We start from the raw sequence: 9372 nt of genomic DNA on the forward strand, positions 1-9372 counted from the left end.
AGACGCGGACGTTAAAGACACTAACTAACACACTGACTTTTTACGCACATACACTTCAGTCGACCTTTATTCCCCGCTTTACCGCGGAATAAAATCCCGGCTCTATGGCCGCCCCGCTTCTTATTGCGGTCTTGTACAAGATTGCCACCACTTTAATCGTGGTCCCTTAAGAAAATGCCGGCTCTATGGCCGCCCGCTTCTTATTGCGGTCTTGTACAAGATTGCCACCACTTTAATCGTGGTCCCTTAAGAAAATGCCGGCTCTATGGCCGCCCGCTTCTTATTGCGGTCTTGTACAAGATTGCCACCACTTTAATTGTGGTTCCTTCCCCGCTTACCTGCGTTTTTTCTCCTTGCAAGGTTTACTTACTCATTAACTATTCCCGGGTCTCAGCACCATTTGTCGCCCTCGACCCGCAAGGACGACAAGAAGCCCCGGTTCAGATGTATCTTCTCTCTCTTTATTTCCGCAAGTCTACACACTTATATACGTTTACATGACCAATCAGTGAACAAGGTGACCAATAAGGGGCCAAACAATGGGGAGAGCCAATGAGAGTCCTGTTACTATGCTGATTAAATTTGAAACAGCCAATGACTATGTCCTCCTTTAGGCGGGCTTCACCAGAAAGTTCGTTGTTTACTTGCAGCGTATTTTGCTGGCAGTGAGCCAAGCGCCATCTTGTAATGGCGGGGACTTTCCCAGCCGGAGGCGGTCCCCGACAATTGACTATTGAATACTCTGCAGGTTTTGAGTCTGTGGTCTTGCTCTCTATTATGGTTAATGGCTTCATTTGCCTGATAACATTTCAAGAAACATACTCTTGTTGGTTTGGTTTGATGTTTTGTTCTGTTTTTTTTTTTTTTTTTTAGACATTTAATGTTGTGGCTAAGGATCCTGAAAATTACCTAGAAATCTGTCATGTGAATTGACTGACCAGTTTTATGATTCTATGAGGTTTGGCCTTTTTTTAAGATTTTATTTATTTCAAACCCCTCAGACTGTTTTTCAGAGTCCATAGTCTCTCATGGTTCACCTCCCCTTCCAATTTACCCAAATTCCCTACTCCTCTCTAACGCCCCTTGTCCTCCATGCTATTTGTTATGCTCCACAAATAAGTGAAACCATATGATAATTGTTATTATTTATTTATTTGACAGAGAGTGAGATCACAAGTAGGCAGAGAGGGGGGCAGAGAGAGGGGGAAGCAGGCTCCCTGCCGAGCAGAGAGCCTGACTCAGGGCTCGATCCCAGTATTCTGGGATCATGACCTGAGCCAAAGGCAGAGGCTTTAACCCACTGAGCCACCCAGGTGCCCCGAGGTTTGGCCTTTTAATTGACTAACGAGAGTAAGAGAGGAGGAAAGGGAACAGTGACTTCGATAATAAAAATTCCATCCTTTCCTTCTGAATTTAAAACAAAACAAACAAACAAACAAAAAAAAACTTCAAATCCAAATCAGTTTAGGTGTCACATTTTCTGTGGCATATCTGCATAGCTATCTAAATCTGTATCTATCTATCTCTATAGTTAGAGATAACAATATCTAACTTAGCCCTATCTAACTGTATCTACCTCTATAGTTATAGATAGCTGATAGATAGATATATGATAGATAGATAGATAGATATAGACAGAGATAGAGATAAGGAGATATAAAATTGCTTGTATCCTAAGCTAAGATATTCTGCTTAAGAAAAATTTAATTCACAGTGATTTAATTGCCTAAAAAACATATATGTTACTTATATCATTTTTTTAAATTTGAAAACTCTGAAATGTCCATGCTATGCTTCATTTTTCTTCTCTTTGCCAACTCTAATTTTCCCTGTTTTGCAATTGGGCAAAATTGACTTACACAGAGATTGAAAATTCCCAGCAGCCAGCTGGTGACCAGGGGAGAAAGTGAAATGATTCCTTGAGCTAAATTCTACTTATTAGCTAGTTCTAAAAGTGAAAGAATAAAAGTAATTTTAGAGAAAATAAAAGAATTAAAACTTATATTTGTGCCTAACATGAAGAGGAATTCTTTGCTGCCTGTACTAAAGCCCTCAAAGTGAAATCTTTTGATTGTTCAAACACACTGAACAGATCTGTATTTGCACATGTAATAAAGGTCAAGATGGCAACTTACTATCAGATGCCATTTTATTTGAACAGCCAGAGGAGAGACTGTTTACCTTATGGAGGCTTTCTATTAATTTGTTTTCCTGATTGTGGAACCTGTGATGTGCTATGCTATTTCATTTGAGCAGTTACAGGAAAAAGCAACCAAACAAACTTGGGTCATATATTGACAGATGAGCACGAAACTTGCTGGAAAGGGTATTAGGATTTTCAAGACAGTAGAGTAATTGGGTTAATTTTCAGTAATCAGTGAGATGAAGTTGATTTCTTGAAAAGATTATGGGCTTTGGAGTTAGAAAGGATGGATTCAAATCTCTTGACTGTCATTTACTGAGTGAATGACCTTGAGAAAGTTAACCTAATGATTCTAAGACTTTCAGGCCTTGAGAAACATAAAATAAAAAAAAAAAAATAGGGGCACCTGGGTGGCTTAGTGGGTTAAAGCCTCTGCCTTCAGCTCAAGTCATGATCCCAGGGTCCTAGGATCAAGCCCCACATCAGGTCCTCTACTCGGCAGGGAGCCTGCTTCCCTTCCTCTCTCTCTGTCCGCCTCTCTGCCTACTTGTGATCTCTGTCTGTCAAATAAATAAATAATCTTAAAAAAATAAAATAAAATAAAAAATTTTAAAAAATAGTGTTACAGACTAATATGGACATTAAGGAGTGCACTGGGTGTTATACGGAAGTGTTGAATGACTCTATTGTACACCTGAAAGTAATATTACACTGTGTTAACTAACTGCTATTTAAATTATTTAAAAGTAAAAGGGCACCTGGGTGGCTCTGCATTATGCTCAGGTTGTGATCCCAGGGTCCAGAAATTGAGCCCTGCCTCAGGCTCCCTGTTCAACAGGAGTCCTGCTTCTCCCTCTCCCACTCCTCCTACTTGTGTTCCCTCTCTCGCTGTGTCTCTTTCTGTCAAATAAATAAATAAAATCTTTTAAAAAATTAAATTTGATTTTAAAAAATTATGTTTGCAATCCCCAAAGAGCCTAGTGCAATGTTTTACATATGTGATAAAACTGACTTTTACATAATAAATGTTTGCCAACCTAATTCTAAAAAAAGTAAATAAAAAAATAATTCAACCAAAATAATTAAATTAAATGTTCCCAGCTTCTTATTTCACCACATAAAGATAGAATTAAAAACCTATTAATTATCACCATCTATGGCAGGTACTACTAGTTGCTTACCCAGTATCCATTTTATCTTCTTCCTCATTTATAGAATCTCAAATTTTGTTCATTGACCCAACACACCCAGCGAATATGCATTTATCAGTCTCCTTTGTACCTAGGAGTAGCCATAAAATACAGTTCTGGGCAATGAGATATAAGGGAGAGTCTGCTGGGATTTTGGAAGACTTTTGCATTCCTAATATAGGTGGACAACTGCCTTGTTTTGTCCTCCTTTTCTTTTTTTCCTCACTTGGACATAAGACTTGGGTTGGAGCAGCCATCTTGTGACATGTGGTGTACATAAAGATAAAAGTTATATGCAAGGAAGTCAGAGGAGAAGATGAAAAAGAGCCTGGGTTCTTAACAGCATTATGAACCCACCTTAACAACTTTGGTTTACCCACTGTGGGACTTCTCACGAGAGAAAAATACTTTTTAGTTTTTAAACCATTATTTTTTTTTTTAGGTTTTTGTTACTAATGATGAAATGCTATCCTGATGGACATTTCAGCATTATGTAAAATAAAGAATACTTTAATAAAAAAAAAGAATATTTTAATAGTCACAAGGGTCTTGTCTTGCTTTTTCCGTAAAAGATCTCTTCTTTTCTCTATATGCCTCTGGCATCCTATCAGGGCATTTTCAGTCCTGTGCACCTTAGCATCTGCTTCTACCTTCTTCTATGGAATTGCTTAGGTTTATGTATGATATGTCCTAGATGAGTCTTGCCCTACTTCTAGATATTTCTCTCAGTTGGGCAAACCCCCTCAAGACTTTTCTAAATAGATATTCCTGTTGATGCTTCCAACCCTGGATTCTAAGAAATGATGGGCTAAGAAGGGGTGGATGGGCTAAAAAAGGATGAATATGTCCTCTGCCATTTGTTCCTTAAAAAACTTTTTTTCCTGTGCTTTTCCCTCTAGAATTTTCTAGATTTGTATAACTTGTGAAACAGAATAAAAGAAAGGATTCTTTTTACTACTTCTTTCTCTGAAGCATTAGTATATGCCTCAAGAGTTGAATGTTGATCTCTCATTTTACTACTACTTCGAAGCAGTCCCAGCTGAGTTGCATTTCAAAGAGCATTTCATTCTTATATTTTGATGGCATTGTTTTGAGAGAATGAAAGTTTATGACTGTTATGACTATTATAACTTCATTGTGGAGTGTATCCTTTGTCCAAGATATTAATTGTTTGGATTCATTTTTCCTTGAACTCTATTTTTTATAATAATAATCTGAATATATTTTATTATGATTATATCTGACTGATATGTCAGTGTCTGACATCTAATTTTAATTTTCTCCTATCATTTATTTTATTAAAGTATCTTGTAAGTCGTCATATGGATGAATTTATCTTTAAATCCAATTTAAGAGTCTCTCTTTTTTAAAAATAACATGATTCATTTTAAATTTATTCTTGGAGGGTACCCAGGTGGGTCAGTTGGTTAAACAACTGCCTTTGGCTCAGGTCATGGTCCTGGAGTCCCAGGATCAAGTTCCACATTGGGATCCCTGCTTGGCAGGGAGTTTTCTTCTCCCTCTGACCCTCCCTCTTCTCATACTCTCTCTCTTTCTCATCCTCTCTCTTTCTCAAATAAATAAATTAAATCTTAAATTTATTCGTGGAAATGAAAAATTTGTTCTTATTTTATTATCTTGTCTTTTCTCTCATATCTATATTCTATTTTAATAGAAAATATTTATTTTACATTCTATTCATTTATCATTCAAAAACACGCATTTTATTTTTACTTATATTCGTGGTAAACATTGAGCATTTATTTATTTATTTATTTATTTGACAGAGATCACAAGTAGGAGTGGGGGGAGGGGAAGCAGGCTCCCTGCTTAGCAGAGAGCCCCATGCGGGGCTCAATCATGGGGCTCAATCCCAGGACCCTGAAACCATGACCTGAGCTGAAAGCAGAAGGCTTAATCCACTGAGCCACCCAGGCACCCCAACATTGAGGATTTTAAAGATTTTATTTTTTTTAAGATGTTATTATTTATTTATTTATTTGAGAGAGAGACAGTGAGAGAGAACATGAGATATGAGAAGGTCAGAGGGAGAAGCAGACTTCCCATGGAGCTGGGAGCCCCATGGAGGACTGGATCCAGGGACTCCAGGACTGTGACCTGAGCTGAAGACAGTTGCTAAAGCCCCTGAGCCACCCAGGCGCCCAACATTGAAGATTTTAAAACATACTTTAATCTATCAACATTTAATTATCAATGCCATAAGTGATATTTATCCAATGTCATCCACATGCTAATTATTTTCATATGTGTTTTTCTCTTCTGCTTTCTGAAATAGTATCTTTTATTCTCATTTTCCTAATTATTTACTTATCCAGCATTTTAAAAAGTATTCTTACCGTTCTTTTCCTTTGGCACGCCACTGAAGATCCTGGTGTCACCATGGGCTGCCGCCCTGCCCGGTGTTACCGGTATTGCAAGAACAAGCCGTATCTCAAATCTCACTTCTGCAGAGGTGTCCCTGATGCCAAGATTCGCATCTCTGACCTGGGGCGGAAGAAGGCAAAAGTAGATGAGTTCCCTCTATGAGGCCACATGGTGTCCAATGAATATGAGCAGCTCTACTCTGAAGCCCTGGAGGCTGTCCATATTTGTGCCAACAAATACATGGTGAAAAGCTGTGGCAAAACAGTTTTCACATCCGAGTGCGGCTCCATTCCTTCCATGTCATCCACATCAACAAGATGTTGTCCTGTGCTGGAGTGGACAGGCTGAAGACAGGTATGCTGGGTGCTTTTGGAAAGCCCCAGGGCACAGTAGCCAGGGTCCACATTGGCCGAGTCATCATGTCCATCCATACCAGGCTGCAGAACAAGGAACATGTGATTGAGGCCCTACGCAGGGCCAAGTTCAAGTTCCCTGGCCGCCAGAAGATCCACATCTCCAAGAAGTGGGGCTTTACTAAGTTCAATGTGGATGAATTTGAAGACATGGTGGCTGAAAATTGGCTTATCCCAGATGGCTGTGGGGTCAAATACATCCCTAACCATGGTCCCTTGGACAAATGGAGGGCTCTGCACTCATGAGAACCTTGGCACTACCTCTTCCCGTCATATTCATGCCCACCAATAAATCCAACTTCCTGTCAAAAAAAAAAAAAGTATTCTTACCTTTTAGGCGGCTCCATTTTCACCTCAGACTAACCCAATTTCATCTCTTCTTGTATATGATCCATACTTTGTAGAAATACTGAGGAGGAATCTCCTAAATCTATTGCCTGTATTTTTTCTTTCTTCTTTTTTTTTTTTAAGATTTATTTATTTATTTTAGGTGGGGACAGGGGCAGAGGGAGAGAATGTGAAGCAAACTGCACTGAAAGCACAGTCCCGCACAAGGTTCAGTCTCAGGACCCTGAGATCATGACCTGAAGTGAAACCAAGGGTTAGGCACTTAAATGACTGAGCCACCCAAGCACCCAGTCTGTAATTTTTAAAATTTAGTCTGTAATAATTTATTCCACTGTCCTTTGAATCCAAGCGAGGATCAAATCCTGTCTGCTAAGATCCTTCTAAAGGTCATTGAGCTGAATGCTGACTTATGTTGAATAAGAACAAAAACACCCTTGGATGACCATCAGCCAAGGTCTTAAACTAAATGTGTTCAGATCATAGTAATTAGGACCCTTAAATGTGCTCTTCTTTCTGCAATGCTCATTCCTCAGACACCTGCATGTTTACTCCCTCACTTCATTCATTTAAAGGTCACCTCCTCAAAGAGATCTTCCCTAATTTCTCATCTCTTACCTCATATTATTATTTTCCATAGCTCTCATAATTGCCTCAATTTCTATTATTTGTTAATTTATTAATTGTCCATCTTCCCCCATTTTGCCCCTTTTTGATGTCTATAATTGTAGAATCTAGAACAGTGCCTGTTACATAAAAAATACTCAAAAAATAGTTGTTGCACAGATTGATTTTCACTTGTTCTCTGAAGCAGCGAAACTATAGATAGGCTTGAATAAGGTAGAGGTGGTAGTGGAAAGATGAAATATGAGGAAAAACACAATTTTAAAAATAGTGTCTTGACACACATGAATACTCTGAATTAGTTTAGAGGTGTCAAGTTGTTAGAAACAATTTAAATATTATAATGCCTAGTGTGCATTCCTCTCATAGCTCTTCCTTGCTTAGCCTTTTCCTGTGTTTATTTAACATTCTAAGATACAAAGCACCTATGATACTAACTCTAAAGTCATGTTATATATCTGAGAATTAGAGTTCAGGACAGAGATGAATAGGAGAATTGGGTATGGCTGCTGTTGGTTGCAATATCTTGACCTCTCTAAAAGAAGCAACTGTGAAATAGAGGATGTTTATCCTTCTTAAGATAATTGGTTCCATCATTCTCTGCTTTAGGGAGTCATTTGAACTTCTTTTAACAGAAACTACTCCTATTGTGTGACAGAACTTTGACTACCATTCAAGATAGTTGATATTTTGCCTCACTGTAATTTTATTACTTACTCAATGGGAAGTTTGGGGTATGTGAACATATAAGTCCACTAAAACTTTTAAAAGTAGGAACTTTTTGTCATTTTAAAAAAATTTATTATTTTTTTTCAGCATAACAGTATTCATTATTTTTGCATCACACCCAGTGCTCCATGCAAGCTGTGCCCTCTCCAATACCCACCACATGGTTGCCCCAACCTCCCAGCCCCCCACCCCTTCAAAACCCTCATATTGTTTTTCAGTCCATAGTCTCTCATGGTTCACCTCCCCTTCCAATTTCGCCCAAATCCCTTCTCCTCTCCATCTCCCCTTGTCCTCCATGCTATTTGTTATGCTCCACAAATAAGTGAAACCATATGATAATTGACTCTCTCTGCTTGACTTATTTCACTCAGCATAATCTCTTCCAGTCCCGTCCATGGTGTTATAAAAGTTGGGTATTCGTCCTTTCTCATGGAGGCGTAATACTCCATAGTGTATATGGACCACATCTTCCTTATCCATTCGTCCGTTGAAGGGCATCTTGGTTCTTTCCACAATTTGGTGACCATGGCCATTGCTGCTATAAACATTGGGGTACAGATGGCCCTTCTTTTCACTACATCCGTATCCTTGGGGTAAATACCCAGGAGTGCAATTGCAGGGTCATAGGGAAGCTCTATTTTTAATTTCTTGAGGAATCTCCACACTGTTCTCCATCCAAAGAGGCTGCACCAACTTGCATTCCCACCAACAGTGTAAGAGGGTTCCCCTTTCTCCACATCCTCTCCAACACATGTTGTTTCCTGTCTTGCTAATTTTGTCATTTGAAAAAAGATTCATTTATTTATTTGAGAGAGAAAGAGAGAGTGCATAAGAGCTGGGGGAGGTGTAAAAGGAGAGGGAGAGAAATTCCAAAGCAAACTCTCCACTGAGTGCAGAGCACAAATCTCAGGGCTCAATCCCAGTACCCTGAGATCATGACCCGAATTAAAAAATTGAGTCAACCAAATTAACCCACTGAGACAACCAGGTGTCCCAGATTTTTAATTTAGAAAGAGGACTCTGGCTGCAGTGTGGAAGGCAAATTCCAAGGAGTTAAGGTTAGAAGGAATGAAATCATTTAGAAGACTTTTGCTGTAATTTTACAATAACAGAAATGATTAAATTGTAAATTAATGATACTGTAGGGAGAATGGGGAAGAGAGGAGAGATCTGAGAAATATTTGGAGGGAAAACTCAACAAAGAAGTTGCTGGTTTGATACACTGAACAGTAAAGGATAGATAGATTAGTACTAAGAATAACTCCAAATTCTTTCACTTGAAAGAACTAGAAAGGTCAGCGACTTTATGGAATACATAAGAAAGGTTAGGCTTATGAGCAGAAGAAATGAACAGACACTTCTCCAAAGAAGACATGCAAATGGACAACAAACACATGAAGAAAATGCTCAAGCTCACTCAGAATCAGGGAAATACAAGCCAAAACCACAATGAAATAGCACTTCACACCTGTCAGAATGGCTAAAATTAACAAGTCAGGAAGCAACAATGTTGGTGAGAATGTGGAGAATGGGGAACCCTCCA

The 9372-nt window shown here is 38.8% G+C and overlaps 1 pseudogene; it reads left to right on the top strand.

Moving 5' to 3' along the window:
- Window positions 1–5714: 5714 nt before the first annotated feature.
- LOC122896479 lies at window positions 5715–6397 on the top strand (annotated as a pseudogene).
- Window positions 6398–9372: the final 2975 nt, after the last annotated feature.

Source organism: Neovison vison, chromosome X (assembly GCF_020171115.1).
Source record: "Neovison vison isolate M4711 chromosome X, ASM_NN_V1, whole genome shotgun sequence".
Classification (NCBI taxonomy): Eukaryota; Metazoa; Chordata; class Mammalia; order Carnivora; family Mustelidae; genus Neogale; species Neogale vison.